This window comes from Microtus pennsylvanicus, chromosome 10 (assembly GCF_037038515.1).
Source record: "Microtus pennsylvanicus isolate mMicPen1 chromosome 10, mMicPen1.hap1, whole genome shotgun sequence".
Lineage (NCBI taxonomy): Eukaryota > Metazoa > Chordata > Mammalia > Rodentia > Cricetidae > Microtus > Microtus pennsylvanicus.
The window spans coordinates 109894444-109911289 of record NC_134588.1 but is presented as its reverse complement, the minus strand read 5'-3'; the positions used below and the strand labels follow the sequence as shown (position 1 = coordinate 109911289).

The 16846-nt window shown below is 42.5% G+C and overlaps 1 protein-coding gene and 1 long non-coding RNA gene across 2 annotated transcripts in view; one reads left to right on the top strand and one right to left on the bottom strand.

The window, feature by feature from the left end:
• The window catches only part of Ints7 (integrator complex subunit 7), a 502168-nt gene that overhangs the window by 368641 nt on the left and 116681 nt on the right, over nucleotides 1-16846 (bottom strand). The gene's annotated exons all lie outside the window — the stretch shown is intronic.
• LOC142859150 (uncharacterized) overlaps nucleotides 1-16846 on the top strand; it is a 45007-nt gene that overhangs the window by 24687 nt on the left and 3474 nt on the right. Inside the window, exon 2 of the long non-coding RNA XR_012912124.1 lies at nucleotides 14935-15054. This is a non-coding gene — a long non-coding RNA (uncharacterized LOC142859150). The remainder of the gene's footprint in view (nucleotides 1-14934; nucleotides 15055-16846) is intronic.

Genomic DNA, 16846 nt, shown 5'->3' with positions numbered 1-16846 from the left:
CCTGCCCATACTCAGCTTATCATGACTGGCTCCCATACCTCTATTCAGGGAATCCCACATCATGCCATTATCTCTGTCATTGTTCTATTGTTCTGAAGAGACACCATGATCTAGACAGCTTTTATAAAGGAAACATTTATTTGGGGACTTGCTTACCGTTTCAAAGGATTAGTCCATTATCATCATGGAGAAGAGCATGGCAGCAGCAGGAAGACATGGTGCTGGGGCAGTAGCTGAGAGCTTTACATCCTGATCCACTATATATGTGTGTGGTGGGGTGGGGTGGGGTAGAGACCGAGAAACAGACACTGGGCCTGGTATAGACTTGAAACTTGAAAGCCTACCCCTAATGACACATTTCTTCCAGCAAGGCCACACCTCTAATCCTCCCCTGACAGCTCTTCAACTGGGGAACTGGGAACTAAGTATGTAAATATACAAGCCTGAGGGGGCCAGTCTCATTGGAACCACCACAGCCACCATTCCAGTTCCTAAAGCTAGTTACTATTAAGATTAGGTTAAAAAAATATTTGTGTGTGTGCACGCGCATGTGAGTTTACATGTGTTCTAGTGCTCAGATAGACTAGAAGATCCCATTGGATCCCCTGGAACTGGAGTTATTGGTGGTCATGAGCACCTAACATGGGTTCCGTGACTTCACAAGAACAGAAAGCGCTCTTAGCCACTGCACCACCTCTCTAGTTCTTCACGAGCATTGTAAGGTCCAGCAAATAGGGGTGAAGTAGAGGCTCCCTGTGCCTAGAAATAATAGACTCTCCCAGTGTGCACGTCTCACGCTGGAGTGGCACGTTTGTTACCATGGTGATCCTACACCAGCACATCATTATCACCCAAATCCTTAGCTGACATTAGACTCATGTGTGATGCATGGCCCTCTTGATTGTGTCATTCAGTAGCTTTACTACACTCTCTTTGCACTGTCCCTGGCCATGCTTCCTTCCCATCCAGTCCTGGAGTCTGCAGACTTATTTTCTGTCTTTATGGTTTTGCCTTTTCCAAAATGTTGCAGAAAGACCCACAAAGTGTGTAACCTGTACATATTTTCTTTCTAAAACATAGTAATATACCTTAAAATTCTACTCCCTCTCTACAATAGCACATTTCTTTTCAGTGATGAATGATATTTCCTTGTCTAAATATACCACAATTTATTTATTCACCCATTGAAGAACACCTTGGTTGATTCCAAGTTTTGGCAATTATGAATAAGGCTGCTATTAATATCTACGGGGAAGTTTCTTGTGGAGGCATCAACTTTGAATTACTTTAGCTAATACCAAGGAGTTTATTTTCTGGATTTTATGGTAAGGTTATGTTTTGTTTCATAAGAAATGGCCATGCTCATAAGAACAGACAGAAGACCAATGGAACCGAATAGAAGACCTGGATATCAATCTACACATCTTCAAACACCTAATTTTTGACAAAGAAGCAAAAAAAAATCAAATGGAAAAAAGCATATTTAACAAGTGGTGATGGCATAACTGGATATCAATATGTAGAAGAATGAGAATAGACCTATATCTATCATCATGCATAAAACTCAAGTCCACATGAATCAAAAACCTCAACATAAAGCCAGCCACACTGAACCTTATAGAAGAGAAAGTGGGAAATATACTTGAACACATTGGCACAGGAGAACACTTCCTAAATATAATGCCAGCAGCACAGACACTGAAACAATTAATAAATGGAACCTCCTGAAACTGTAAAGCTTCTGTAAAGCAAAAGACACCGTCAACAAGACAAAATAACAGCCTACAAAATAACCCCACATCAGACAGAGGTTTGATCTCCAAAATATACAAAGAACTCAAGAAATTGGTCACCAAAAGAACACATAATTCAATTTAAAAAATATAGAGTACAGACCTAAACAAACAACTCTCAACAGAGGAAGCTAAAATGGCTGAAAGACGCTTAAGGAAATGTTCAACATCCTTAGTCATCATAGAAATGCAAATCAAACAACTCTGAGATTCCATCTTACACCTGTAAGAATGGCCAAGATCAAAATCACTGATGACAACTTATGCTGGAGAGGATGTGGAGAAAAGAGAACACTCCTACATTGCTGGTGGGAATGCAAGCTGGTACAACACCTTTAGATGTCAGTGTGGTGATTTCTCAGAAAATTAGGAAACAACCTTCCTCAAGACCCAGTAATACCAGTTTTGGGTCTATATCCAAAGGATGCTCAATTGTGCCACAAGGACATGTGCTCAACTATGTTCATAGCAGCATTGTTTGTCATAGCCGGAACCTGGAAACAACCTAAATGCCCCTCGACTGAAGAATGGATAAGGAAAATGTGGTAATTTACACAATGGAGTACTACACAGCAGAAAAAAATAACAACAGCTTAAACACTCATAGGTGGTTTTTAAACATAAAGCAAAGAAAACAGCCTACAAACCACAATCCTAGAGAAGTTAGACAACAATGAGGACACTAAAAGAGACTTACATAGATCTAATCTACATGGGAAGTAGAAAAAGACATGACCTCCTTCGTAAATTGGAAGCATAGGGACCTTGGGAGAGGGTTGAAGTGGGGAGGGGAGAAGCAGGGAGGGGAGCAGAAAAAATGTAGAGCTCAATAAAAATCAATAATAAAAAGAAAAAAGAAAGAAATGGCCATGCTATATTCTGATAGGGATATTTCTTTGCACTCCCTCCACTGAGAAGCTCTTGTAATTCCCCATCCCCATGCATTTGGTGTTTTCAGTGTTTGGGTTGATGGCTGTTCTGAAACGAGAGTGACAGAGTGTGAGTTTCTGGCTATCTAATAAAATTGTGTATGCGTACTTTCTGTATGTGCATCCTGGTCTTCTGCTCTTTTTTCTCCTTATTACTTAATTATTTATTTGATAATTACTATTTAATAACCCTTTTTACAAGATGATACTGTGTATAAATAACTAACCAAATTAAGGTATTATCTTTTGTACTTACTATCAATAGCTTCAAAGAAAACTTGGAGAGAGGCGTTAACTGTCACCCACTAAAGGTAAGTGTTACATCGTTGTGATGCCCAGTAAATCCAGAGTGCATGTGCTTGGGTGTGGTGCTTTCCACGGTAGCCGCGGAGTGCCTGCAGCAGAGCTGACTGTCCTAGCTCTCCTCGTGAGTAGGGACTGCGCCCTTCACATTCACAGACGTCTTCTGCCCTGTTGCTCCCCAGGCTGTTACTTTCCTATTGGAAGAGTCTTCTATGCTTTGAACAGCTATCTAGAGAACACATTACTCATTTTACAGGTATTTTCAGATGTTTTCTGCAAATGTCTTCTCATTTTATAATGTCTATATGAAAGCAGACATTTTGAATTTTAGTAAAGCTCATCTTGTCAATCATTTATTTCATAAATTATGGCTTTGACATTGTGCCTAACACTTCTTTACCGAAGCCAAGGTCACCTATATTTTTCCCTCTGCATTTTACAGTGTGTGGTGTGGTGTATGGTGCCTGAGATCAAACCTAGGACTTCACACATAGGCAAGCACTCTCTACTTACTCTCTGCCCAAAACCCCTACATTGCCATCTTGAAAGCTACAACCAGCAGACCTGAAATCTGGAAGCTCTTTCATTTCTCTCTACTTTTGAGTCTGTAGTTCTGATCCTCTTAAACTCTTCCTGGCTGTAAATCAGGTCCATCAACGTTCTCACGCTTCTATGCATCGGCACAAACTAGGACCAAGCATTCTTTTCAAAGGGATTCACTATGCGAAGCAGTTTTCTTTCCTGGCAAATTTGAAGCAAAATATAACTTCTGAAAACTTAACTAAACTGGGCATAATGGTGCATACTTATAATCCCAGTACTCAGGAGGCTGAGGCAGAGGGACCACAAATCCAAGGTCAGCCTGACCAAAAAATTGAGTTCCTGTCTGTAAAGCAAGAACAAAAACAAATCAAAATGGGGCGGGGGAGCATCAAACTCTGGGCTATAAAAACACAATTATTGCATATTTGGATATAAATAATATACTTAGATATTTCTGCTAGCTAGTATGGTCTTATTTTAGGAACTGGAGTGTGAGAAATAGTACAAAATTTAAATCATGTTATTACTGCTTCAAAACTAAGAGGAAACTACAGAGAAACGGAAGGAACAGAAGCAGAAGAAAGGGCCCCTGGGCAACAGACCGGTCGCGGGTGAGCAGAGACCACGTGCCCTGAAAGGTGCTGTTGAGAGAACCAAAAGGAGGTGGGGCCGCCACTGACACTGCTGGTGGCTCCAGAGCACGGATGGACTCTTGGGGAAAAACAGCCGCAGATGTGAATCAAGGGCATGGCTGTTACTGAACAGAGCTTCCAAGTCACTGACTGTGCTGATCTTTGTAATAGGCTGCGGCAAGAATGTCTGAACTAGACTGATGCCAAAGACCATGACCCAGAGAGCAACCAAAGTAGACATGCCGAGGATCAGAGGGCAAGAGTCCAGTGGAATTCTTCCAAATAGATTTCTTAATTTCAAAAGTGCACATTTCCCAAAATGGAGAACATTAGCAAGATGATACCGTGTGACCTCCAGGACCAGCATAATGGTAAGGGCCCCAGAGTAACAGTTACTGTGATACCAAAGCCCGATGCACCTTGATGAGCACGACGCTAGGCAGTAACTCTCAGCATTAGATCTCCACTGCCAGGTGAGTTTGGAACTGGCCCCTCCCATTTGTAGATGAGGTCACTGAGGGCTTGTAATTTACCTGGGTTACTCGGTCTTGCACATCCAGGGCTACAGCTTCAACTCTGGGCTGTCTGACTCCAGAGCTGGAGCAAATTCACAGCATCAGTAATAACCACCATTTCATAGATATCACTGGTGTGTCAGGGACTTGATACACATTGTCTTTAGACCTTACTGCAACCTAGAAATTATGGATATTTATGGGATAGATATTGCTGTATTAATTATTAACATCATGTTGATGGAGAATCACATTCAGAGATAGAGAAAGCTAATATTGAATTCCCTCAAAAGCAACCATCATTAGCATCTCGCTTTTGCCTTCTGCAAGAATGGGCAGGGGAGAATGGACACACATGGAAATCGAAGCCGACAAGTCTGACTCTGGCCAGTTTGTGCTCAAATCCCAACACTTTTGGGAGGACATCAGCTAAAGAGATCTAAGTAGTGGGGGAACAAGTATCTGAGGAGACCCTGGGTGCTGAGAAACTGGACCCTCTGTGCACTCTGGGATGAGAGCTGGTTCAATGGAGTAGATGAGTAGATGTCCCCTCTCCTGAGGGAACAGTGCTAACTTAGCAAACGAGGAAGTATCTTGCATGGATCTGTGGTCCCAATGTAGGATGGGAGCAGAAATGGATGAAATGGGATTTTCTGGAATCAGCTGTTGCCATCATCACAAGGAAACAGGAGTGTGGCTCCCTGGGAAAGTACAACATGTTGAACTACTATTCATTGTGTGTGTATGTGGGATTGAACCTAGGGCGTTGTGCATGCTGAGCAAGCCCTTTACTGCTGAACTGGACCGCTACCTCTTGGGCATTTATTCTTGATCCTTTGTAGCAGGCCAGGTTCCTAGGACAGGACAGGAGAGGCATTATGTCTTGAGTGCATTGGGCAGCTGCCACATTGTCCTCCAGGATCTTCTCTCTAAATCCATTCTTTCTCTAAGAGAATATCTGCCACGTTGACCAGCAGAGGCAGTTCTCTGTAATGAAGCTCTGGTTTCTTGTGCTGGGTTAGAACCTCAGTGTGTCTGACCATCTCTGTGGGGACAGAGAAACTAGCAAGGTGTGTGACATAGGACTGAGATGGAATGATGGCGAGAGGTGGGAACACAGCTAAGAAGCTGAGTCTAGATTGATGATGGAGCCTTGTGAGCCTAACCCTGAACAGATAATAAAGGGTATACAAATTAAACCAGAGATGATTAAACATCTATAACCAACAATGAGATTGAAGCAATAATAAACAGTCTCTCAATTTAAAAAAAAGTCCAGCATTATAATGATTGACAGCAAAATTCTACCAGGACTTCAAAGAACAACTAACACCAATACTCTTCAAATTATCCCATAAAATAGAAAAGGGGGAGCCTCCAAATCCTTTTTGTGACTCCAATATTACTGTGACATTAAAACAAGGAAAAGATACAGCAGAAAGGAAAATGCAGACCGATTTCCCTAGTGAGCACAGATACAAAATGTCTCAGCAAAACACTTGCAAACCTAATTCAAAATCACATGAAAAGATCACCTATTGTGACCAAATTTGACTTCATTCCAGAGATACATGATATATATATATATATATATATATATATATATGTATGTATTTTCAATAAATGTAGTTGAACACGTGAATGAACTCAGAGATAGAAATAACACGATCATCTCAATAGATTCAGAAAAGGCTCTTGAACAAAATCCAGATGCTCTTAATGACAAAGGTCATGGAAAGGTTGGGATAGAGGGAATCTCAACATGATGTACAACAAACCCATAGCCAACGTCATGCTAAATAGAGAAACACTTACAGCATCCACCAAGTAGGAGCAAGATGAGGGTGTTCACTCTCCACTTCTCTTCAGTATTGCTTGAAGTCGTAGCTAGAGATGACAGAAGGAGGAGACAAGGGATAAATACAAAAAGAAGTCAAAGCACACCTATTTGCAGATGACGTGGTTCTATGCTGAGACTCTAAGGACTTCAGAAAAACCTGTTAGAGCTGATACACATTTCAGCAAAGTGGCAGGATATAAAATTAAAACACAAACATTAGGAATCTTCTTATATACCAATGACAGACAGACTGGAAAAGAAATAAGGGAAACAATTCAGTTCACTGCACACACACACACACACACACACACACACACACACACACACACACACTACATGGATATAAATCTAAAGACCACTACAATGAAAACATTAAGATACTGCAAAAAGAAACTGAAGGATACACCAGAAGATAGAAAACTCGCATGCTCATGGATTAGAATAATCTTGTGAAAATGGCCACCCTACCAAAAGCAACCTACAGACTCAAGACAATCCTCATCAAGACTTGAATGTAATTCTTTTTGCTTTTTTTGTTTTTTGGTTTTTCGAGACAGGGTTTCTCTGTGGCTTTGGAGCCTGTCCTGGAACTAGCTCTGTAGACCAGGCTGGTCTCAAACTCACAGAGATCCGCCTGCCTCTGCCTCCCGAGTGCTGGGATTAAAGGCGTGCGCCACCATCGCCCGGCTTGAATGTAATTCTTCAGAGACTTGAAAAAATAATAATATAAAAATAGATATAGAAAGACAAAGTCCAAGCAGTCCTGAAGAGGAAGAGTACTGTGGGAGATACCACTTCACCTAACCAGGTTCCAGACTATACTACAGGGCCACAGTAATAAAAACAGCATGGCACTGGTAATAAAAACACATGGATGAATGGAACAAAAAACAGATATAAGTCCATGAAACTACAGTTAACTAATTTTTTTAAAATAAAGACACCAAAATAGACATTGAAGAAAAAAAGACATCTTCAACAAATGTTGCTGGGAAACCAGGATTTTAATATGCAGAAAAATGAGACTAAATCTTTATTTCTCACCCTGCACAAAACTCAAGTCCAAATGGGTCAGAGACCTCAACCTAAGACCTGATACCCTGAAACTGCTAGAGGAAAGGTAAGGGGTATACCTCAACTTCAGGCACAGGCAGGTTTTCTAAAGGACTCCAGTGCACAGGAAATAACACAAACAATTGACAGATGGGGTCTCATGCTGTTAATCAAGTAAAGAGGCAGCCTACAAAATAGGAGACAATCTTTACCAGCTATACATCTCTGGTGGTTTGAATGTAATTGGCCCCATAGGAGTGGCACTATTAGGAGGAGTGACTTTGTTGGAGTGGGTATGGTATGGAGGAAGTGTGCCACTGCTGGGGTGGGCTTTGAGGTTTCCTATGCTCAAGCGATACCCAGTGATACAGTTCACTTCCTGTTGCCTAGGGATCAAGATGTAGAACTCTCAGCTCTAGTTCCAGCACCATGTCTGCCTGCATACCGCCATGTTTCACCGTGATGATAATGGACTAAACCTCTGAAACTATAAGCCACCCAATTAAATGTTCTCCTTTATAAGATTTCCTCAGTTCGTGGTGTCTCTTTACAGCAACAGAAACCCTAACTAACACAACATCCAACAGAGGATTAGTGTCTAGAATATAATAAAGGGCTCAAAAAACTTAAACATTAAGAAAACAATTCCCTCAATTTAAAATTGAGCTCAAAGCAAGGGAATCTCAGTGAGTTCAAGACCACCCTGGTGTACACAATGAGTTCTAGGACAGCCAAAGCTAAATAGACCCTATCTCAAAAAACAAAAACTCAGTAATAAATAAATAAATAATAAAATAGGTAATGGAGCTGAAAAGAAAGGTTTCAAATGGCTAGTAAACCTTTTTAATAAAAAGTATTTAACATCCTGAGCTACCAGATAACTACAGATTAAAACTACATTGAGAGCCCTTCTCACCTCTCTCAGGGTACTCACCAAGATACAAATGCCAACAAATGCTATTGTGGGTGTCTGTGTAACCACTTGGAAATCCGTCTGTAGAATCCTCAAAAACCTAGAAGGGGAACTAGCGTGTCTTCCACGCTCCTGGGGTCTTTACATCCTTCTACAGACTCTGGCGCACCCATGTTCACTGCTACTTTATTTACAACAGGTAGGAATCAACCTTGACGTGCCCATCAACTGAGGGGTGGGTAAGGAAAACACGACACCTATACACAATGTAATTTTATTTATCTGTAAAGAAAAATGAAAGCAGATTTGTAGGAAAGTAGATGAAACTAGAAAAACAAATTACAGTGAGTGGGGTAACCCAGGCTCAGAAAGACAAATACTGTTTGCTCTCTCACAAATGTGGGTACTAGCTTCAAATCCTTTGTTTTGTGCTTTTAACTTGGAGCAACTGTGAAAACCAGGGAACTAGAAAGGATACATTGAGGGAGTAAAGGGAGGGAGACAGTAGAACACAGGTTTAAAAAAAGCAGAGAGGGAGAATACTGGGGGTGGAAAGGTTTAGCAGGGAGGGGTGCAGGATGGATGAAGCAAGGGTGTAAGGGGTAGGTGTCTTAGTAACTGCTCTGTTGCTGTGAAGAGACACCATAATCATAGAAACTCTTTTTTTTAAAGATTTATTTATTTATTATGTATACAATATTCTGCCTTGATGTATGCTCACACGCCAGAGGAGGGCGCCAGATCTCAGTACAGGTGGTTGTGAGCCACCATGTGGTTGCTGGGAATTGAACTCAGGACCTCTGGAAGAGCAGCCAGTGCTCTTAACCTCTGAGCCATCTCTCCAGCCCCCAACCATAGAAACTTTTATAAAAAAAAGTATTTAGTTGTGGCTTGCTATAGTTTCTGAGGTTTAGTATATTATCATCAGGGAGAGAAGTGGTTCCCATGAATGAGAAGGTCATAGGCCCTAGCCCGGAGCCCACTGTTACCATTGGACTAAACAGTCATGTTATCATGTTGCCTATGACGTGTGTGCATTGTAGACCCGTGCTGCTTTCATTCTTGTCAGAGAAGCTCTTTCTTGCAGTTAATAAACAAGTTCTGAGAATACGTGTCTGTTGAGGGCTCAACCATAGATGGAATATCTATATATCAGCTCCCATCCCCCAAATGTGAGATCAGGAGGAGGGGAGAAATGTCTCAGCACTGTCTTCTGGACATGATGTGGCTCTTGCCCTCGTGAACTCACAGCACTTGGCTTCTGGTACAAGACAAGCACAGGATCCAGACAGTGAACAGTCTACCATGGGTGGGTGAGGGGTTCATGTGGTCTTACCCCTGCGGAGGCTTTGGGGTAAGGAGAATCATTTTTTTCTGTGGGTATGGCCACTGGAAGCTTGCCCGTGCTCCAGTGGATGGCCCCACATCCATGGATACATGAAAAGTGCTAATTGGGCTTCAGTGAGGTGTAGAAAAATCTAAATAAATCTGAAAGGATATTAAGTTGAAAGGGGGGATGTATGGAGGCTTGTTCAGAGGGAATTGAAGGAAGGAAATGGAAGGGATGGGGAGATAAAATAAAATATACTCTATGTAAGAAATTCTCAAAGAAAAAAATAAAACCATTATCTTAAAAGGTGACAAGTACAAAAAGGTATTGCTCAGGCCATCTCAGCTTCACAGTGGCCCATAGGTGCTGCTGGGGACACCAAGCATCACAGTTCAACCTCCCCCTCTGCCTAGCCCATCTTCCCTCAGTCCCATACAGGTATTGGTCTTGAGAATACTCTTGAGAAAAAAACTTCCTTCCCCACCCATCTTCTCAGATCAAGGGATCCTAATCTCCAACACTCCTACCAGACAGAGAGCCTAGACAGGGCCGGCTGTAGCGTTCTCTGTCACCTGCCTTTGCTTTCTCCATCACTCCGGAACACACAACGGTGCTGTTGTGGAATAATCTTTTTGTACACTGTGAAGATGTATCACTCTGATTGGTTTAATAAGTGGAACGGCCAATGGGTGGGCAGAATCTCCAGGTACAGAGGATACTGGGAAGAAGAAGGGGAGCGAGGCCAAGAGATAACGAGCAAGCAGGATGGGCACTATGGAGATGAGGTAATAAAGCCATGAGGCAAAAAGTACATTAATAAAAATGGGTTAATTTAAGTTATAAGAGCTAGTCAGAAACAAGTCTAAGCTAGGGTAGAGCTTTCCTGATTAATAGTGTCATGATTTGGGAGCTGGCTGGTAGGACAGAGAATGACTTGCCTCACGGTGCTGGAGAGAGGGACCCATGACAAACTTCTAATTAGTGGAAAACAGATGATGACTTGGACAAATCTGGACAGTTGTACAGATCAGCCTGTTCCTTACTCTGGGTTATTTCCTATTGACAAAACAATGCTTTTGGGCTGTGCTTTGTCCTGGCAGACTCTGTTTTGTGAGCAGCATTTGATTCCATTTTGTATGAAGATGTGGAGGCAGGGAGATTCTACATCTTATGTGCATGGAGACACCACCACCTGTCCTGGGCCTCTCACGAGCACAGACTAATAAATAGCTGATGCATAAAAGTAAAACAGAGCCAACTATAAATTTATCAAAATAGACTTAACACACAAACACGTGGGTATATTAAATCAGATGAGAATACAGGCCCAAGAACTTATCAATCACACCAGAGCACTGGAGGGTACAGTACCCTCCTATCCATCAGACCAGAGCCCTGGAGGGTACAGTACCCTCCTATCCATCAGACCAGAGCACTGGAGGGTACAGTACCCTTCTATCCATCAGACCAGAGCACTGGAGGGTACACTACCCTCCTATCCATCAGACCAGAGCACTGGAGGGTACAGTACCCTCCTATCCATCAGACCAGAGCACTGGAGGGTACAGTACCCTCCTATCCATCAGACCAGAGCCCTGGAGGGTACAGTACCCTCCTATCCATCAGACCAGAGCCCTGGAGGGTACAGTACCCTCCTATCCATCAGACCAGAGCACTGGAGGGTACAGTACCCTCCTATCCATCAGACCAGAGCCCTGGAGGGTACAGTACCCTCCTATCCATCAGACCAGAGCCCTGGAGGGTACAGTACCCTCCTATCCATCAGACCAGAGCACTGGAGGGTACAGTACCCTCCTCTGGGCTCCATGAGAAGGGAGACACCTAATGCTATGGTAGTTCTACTGAACTGTCATCTGACCACCTGGTGTGTGTGTGTGTGTGTGTGTGTGTGTGTGTGTGTGTGTGTGTGTGTGTGTATGAAGGAATGAACAGAGAATTCCTGATTGTCCCCTAGGCTTCAAGTCAGTTTAGTACCCATTGCTTGACAGAGCCCATTCAAATTACCATCTATTTGTCCAGACCTGGTCCTGTACCTTGCCACTACATTGAGCCTTTGCAGCTCAATTGGATGGGATAATAGATTAGTGCGAGCTTACTCACACAAATAATGATAATGAGTAATACAGTGAATACTTGTGAGCTATTATTTATAGGCAATTTACATTAGTATAGATTCTTGTATATTGAGAACTTAAATTATATTGAATATGTTCCTGTTTTCATCTATAATATTTGTATATTTAGACAAAGCTATTTTGTCATATTGTATGCATGCATGCTTCTACTTCTGCTTAAATCATTTTATATATTGATACAATTTTAGGATATATTTATCATATTGCAATATACATTTCCACCTCTGATCAAGATACTTATACATTGTTTATATTTTGAGATCATTGTCCTCATTTGTTGCACAGTTGTTTAAAGATTGTTTAATATTCTAATATAAAGTCTTAGTCTTTAAGTTATATAGGTATTAAGATTCATAGGCCAATAGTCATCTATGTTTATCATACTTATAACTAATCAGGTTCTTTAGATACATAGAGATTGTATTCTTCATAGGTAGGTAATCTTTAACCACTTCAAAGAGCTGTAGAATATGGCATTTAAAGAACTTAGGGTTCTTTTGAAGTGAGACACGATTGCTCCTGGCAGCACTGATCTATTCCTGAGGAATGTTGAGCACCAAAGACACCCCACTTGGAGCTTGTTTTCTTCTTGGCAAAACTTGCCTTTGAGCAAGGAACTGCCCATTCATTGACCACTGACAAAATGCACAATGTCTGGACAGGACATGCAAGAAAAAAGACTGTCAAATCTTGCCAAGACAGGGTAAGATGGTTTTGAAAATTTTCCTGCCTCTGAAAATGGTCTGTCAGTTACTCTAGGCCTTAGCCAACATTGGTTGCTCCAGTGTTGCAAATGAGACTTTGGGTGACTGCCCAGATAGCCAGTTGTCTCTGTCATTTGTTGCACATTTTTGGAAGTTTCTGGATTGTACTTCCTGCTTACTCAAGTAATATTATTTCCCTTCTCAGGTCTTTGATGGGGTTGATGACTAGATAGTTGTAGTTACTTTCCTCTCATGACTTGGCCAAGTTATTTATATACAATATTTAAACTCATTAGGATAGGAAAATTATTGAATCATCACATGTTTCTTGCTTGATATTGTTTATGCTGGTTGTAATTCTAATTTTTATACCTGATATTTGTTCTTATTGTATATAACTTTGTATTGGCTTAGAACCATTTTATTTAAGCAAAAGGGGGAGCTGCTGTAGGAATTCCTACCACCACTAGCCTTTAAGTTACCCACCCATTTGGGCATGGCCTCTTATACTATTTATGCCAATGTAAAGTGCATGTCTGCCATCTGTCTCCAGCATGGCTACATGGTTTCTCTCTCATTCCACCTCCTTTCTCCCAGCATTCAGTTTAGTTTTCCCCACCTAGCTCTGTTCTGCCCTGCTATAGGGTCAAAGCAGTCCTTTATTAACCAATGGTATTCACAGCATACAGAGGGGAATCCCACATCACAACTCAGCTTTGAGACCCTAGAGCAGCTGGCTTCTTACTCTCTTTCCTCAACACTGCAATAATTCAGCCTCTGTATCAGCTTTCTGCTCTGCTCTGCCAGGAAGGCCTCCTTGAATTTGAACTCTACTGTAGCTTCTTTAAGCCTTTCGTGGCCACTCTCCAGCCTGCAGATAAACATACAGAGAGATAGGATCGTGGCTGTGAGGACCTGACTTTGCAAACTCAATTTTAAAGAAGGGGCTTCATCTTAAGCCATATGATCAGGGACCTGATCTCAGCTCCAGAAATGTGCTGCCATAGCAGAATTTGAATGGATACCCTGAAAATAGCCCATTAAAGAACTAGGGAGAAGGGCCATAAAATTGAACGAGGTCCAGATGCCCTTGAAGGAGGCAGTCTGTCCTTGAAGATACTTTGTCAGTTATTAATGGCTCTTTGCTAGTGTTTCACGCCCAAAAACTGACCAATGGTTTCAGAGGCTACCTTACCCTATGCCCTCCTTACCCAATCCCAAGACAACAGGACATGAACTCCCCTGATTACGGCATTTTCTCTTTAAAAGTTCACCATGCTAGGGTACTAGAAAGGGGTGCTCCAAACTTGGGTTTGTAAAATAAAGACCCTCATGTAATTTGCATAGGAAACAAGCTCTGTGAATTCATTTGGGAATTAATAACTTGGGCATAACATGGTGTATAAGGTGTACTCTGAGAGTTAGTAATTAAAAATGAAATAAAAGAACCTGTATTTGCCAAAGGCTAGCTATCACTTGGTAGATTGCAGCCAATGAGACCAACAGAGGTGTTTTTTAAAATTATTCTGATAAATAATAGAAAGATACAAACATGTCGCAATTTCTCTTCCAAGGATGTGCTTCCTTTTACATCCACTATAGACGTGAAACATCATCTCGTCACTATTACACAAAAGACCCACAAGATACACAAAGAACCCTAAATGCATACAGTCTAGGGAGTTACCTTTCACACTGTTTCTTGGAGAGACACACTTTTGTTTGTTTGTTTGTTCATCGGAGACAGGGTTTCTGAACTCACTCTGTAGACCAGTCTGGCCTTGAACTCACAGAGATCTGCCTGCCTCTGCCTCCCAAGTCCTGGGATTAAAGGCACATACCAACATGCCTGGGTGATATACTTTGGGATGTGGAATGTTCTTATGTATTGTTTTTATTGGTTAATGAATAAAACTGCTTTGGCCTATAGCCAGGCTTGAGGGATAGAGAGAGAGAGAGAGAAGGTGGAGTCAGGTAGATGCCATGTAGCTGCTGAAGGAGACAGATGCTGGACCCTTACCAGTAAGCCACAGCCTTGTGGTGATACACAGATTAATAGAAATGGGTTAATTTAAGATGTAAGAATTATTAGTTAATAAGAAGGTTGAGCTAATAGGCCAAGCACTGTTGTAATTAATATAGTTTCTGTGTGATTATTTGGGTCTGAGAAGCTGGGAAATGAAGGAGCCATCTCTGTCTACAGCTTTGTATTTTTAAAACCAGGTCGTGTGGCTTAGGCTGGACTCATTTCTGCTTCTGGAGGGCAGTGATCCATTGTCCGGAGAGATGTGGTCCAATGCACCCAGGCAACAATTTCTCGTGCCTCTGCAGGCATCTCAGAAGGTTTGTCTAATGAAGTCTTTCCTTGTTTAGCTCAATGACAGCTTCAGCTAAGTGGTTGCTACGGCTGTGTCTGTAGCCTAATTGAGGCTATTTTTTCTGCTCTAATCATCTCTGTCAACATTCCCAGCAAGAACCTGTGCTACTGTACTTCCAGCCTGTCCCAGTGGGCTGGAGTTTTACCCTCTTCCCAGTCTTCAGTTCAGCTTGGTCAGCTTTGCCATGGCTGTGTGCAGTGTCTTCCCTAACCACTTCCCGCTCAGGGAGGCTGCCAGAGAATATTTGTTCCAACTGCATTAGGATCACACAGATCCAGGATGTTACGGTTTTTAGTTGGATTGGCTGTGGATGTTTACTTTTGCATCCTCAAGATCTGGTGTTCGACTCACAAATGTCTCAGCAAATGAGCGAATGAAGAGGCAGGATGACATCTGTTGCCCCTCGCCCGCCCCAGGATTATGAAACCACAGGCTTGCTGCTCTGGCCAGCAAGCAGAGCCTGTCCTCATTCTTTCCACATGGGAAGCATCAAATAGAGTCTGACTTCCCTCAGATGAGAGACAATCACAGCTTCGTCTCTCCTGTACTTATAAACACCTGCATGCTTCAGAGAGCAGAGACAGGCTCAGGCTGAGCCAGTCTATTGTCTGTGGACCCCATGTTTATATTACCTGCCTCACAGTGCTTCCATTCCCAGGAAAGTCTGATACCTGTGCCCTAGGTCTAGCCACTTTACACGCAGCTCTCAGTCCTGTTTCCTAGCAAGGTCTCTGGATTGACAGTCTGTGCCATGTCACAGTCCTAGATAATCACCTCTGCATCAGTGATACTCCCACTTTGCATAGGCGGGAGGCCTTCATTTTCATCTGTAAAGAGGCTTTGCACATTTCTGCTCTGATTTATTGATACCATATCAAGTTGGCCTCCTGTCCTGTTCAAAGGACCTGCTGTACGGCTTCCTTTAACATACTCGTGGTTGGCTATTTCAGCTCTTCAGCTGGACCTACATAATGAGGTCAGTACCTCACAGTGTGCCATGTTAGATCCATACCCTTCACTTGCTCCCTAGTTACTGGTTGCCATAGTTTGTCCATCAAAGTGTGAGTGTTTAAAGCTTGGTACCCATGCGACAGTATAAGAATAGTGGAACCTTCCAGAGGTGGAGCCACCTGAAAAGTCCTGACATGATTGGGGTTATGCTTCCTGAAGGAGCCAGCATTCTCAAGGGGTCCCTTTAGGTAGTGTTCTTCCTGAAGGAGCCAGTATTCTCAAGGGGTCCCTTTAGGTGGTGTTCTTCCTGAAGGAGCCAGTATTCTCAAGGGGTCCCTTTAGGTGGTGTTCTTCCTGAAGGAGCCAGTATTCTCAAGGGGTCCCTTTAGGTAGTGTTCTTGCCAGTGAGAGTTCTTATGAAAGTCCAGACTTGACCCTGGAACACTCTCTGGCTTCCTGCCTTATCCCCACCCATTCCTGCTCAGGCCCTCACGGAGCCGAACCGATGCAGCACCATGCCCTTGTACCTTCAGTACTCCAAGATGAACACACATCTCTGTCTTTATAGAATTACCCAGTGTCAGGCACTGGAGCTGTAGACCACCTGTCTAGTATGCATGAGGCCCTGGGTTCAATCTCCAACAGTATAAAGAAAAAGAAGAAAGGAAGGGAAGAATGGAAGAAGGGAGGGAGGGAGGAAGGAGGGAGAACTGAGAGGGAGAACGAGGGAGAGAGCCGGAGAGAAAACAGCACTCTGGAAATGCAGTGTGCTCAGTAGAGTGAGGAAATGTCCTTGTGAAAGAAAG